Source organism: Heptranchias perlo, unplaced genomic scaffold, assembly GCF_035084215.1.
Source record: "Heptranchias perlo isolate sHepPer1 unplaced genomic scaffold, sHepPer1.hap1 HAP1_SCAFFOLD_336, whole genome shotgun sequence".
Classification (NCBI taxonomy): Eukaryota; Metazoa; Chordata; class Chondrichthyes; order Hexanchiformes; family Hexanchidae; genus Heptranchias; species Heptranchias perlo.
The window spans coordinates 269014-270000 of NW_027139348.1; positions in this window are offsets into that span (position 1 = coordinate 269014).

Below are 987 nucleotides of genomic sequence, written 5' to 3' on the forward strand. Positions count from 1 at the left end.
GCTAAAGCGGAGTCGGTCGGTCTCACGGACGCCGAGTTAGCAGGCGGAAAGGGGTGCGCAGCCTTTCGCTGTCACTCCGGCGGGCAGCACCGCACCTCCGAGTGCTCGGTACCGAACGCTGCGCCTCCTCCTGCCGCACGCAACGAGCCATACCCGGAGGAAATCGGCCTCGGCGTTCCGGAGTTATCCGCCTCCGAGTGGGCCTGACCAAGCGGGGTGAACTGGAAATCATTAACCAACGTACTTCCATGTTTTCACCCGCAGAGGGCAGCACTCTCTTCTCCGTTTTAAACTGGGCCGACCCGGCTCCGTTTCGAGACCCGGCACTCGACTTCCCGGTGTGCGACCGGGTTCGTTCCGGTACCGTTCGCTGCCCCTCGTCCTGCTCTAGCCGCGGAACTAAACCCGACGACCGTCGGTCTCACGCCCGCGGAGGGAGGCGGCGGAAAGTGGTTTGCAGCCTTTCGCTGTACCTCCGGCGGGCAGCGCCCGACCTCCGAGTGCTCGGTACCGTCCGCTGCGCCTGGTCCGGCCGCACACAACGAGCCATACCCGGAGGAAATCGGCCTGTGCCTTCCGGAGATATGGGCCTCCGGGTGGGACGGACAAACCGGGGCCCCGAGCGGTGGCACCCTGCTCGCTTTCGGCGGCCCGGCACTCGACTTCCCGGTGTGCGAACGTCATCGTTCCGGTACCCTTCGGTGCCCCTTGCCCCACTCTAGCTCCGGTGCTAAAGCGGAGTCGGTCGGTCTCACGGACGCCGAGTTAGCAGGCGGAAAGGGGTGCGCAGCCTTTCGCTGTCACTCCGGCGGGCAGCACCGCACCTCCGAGTGCTCGGTACCGAACGCTGCGCCTCCTCCTGCCGCACGCAACGAGCCATACCCGGAGGAAATCGGCCTCGGCGTTCCGGAGTTATCCGCCTCCGAGTGGGCCTGACCAAGCGGGGTGAACTGGAAATCATTAACCAACGTACTTCCATGTTTTCAC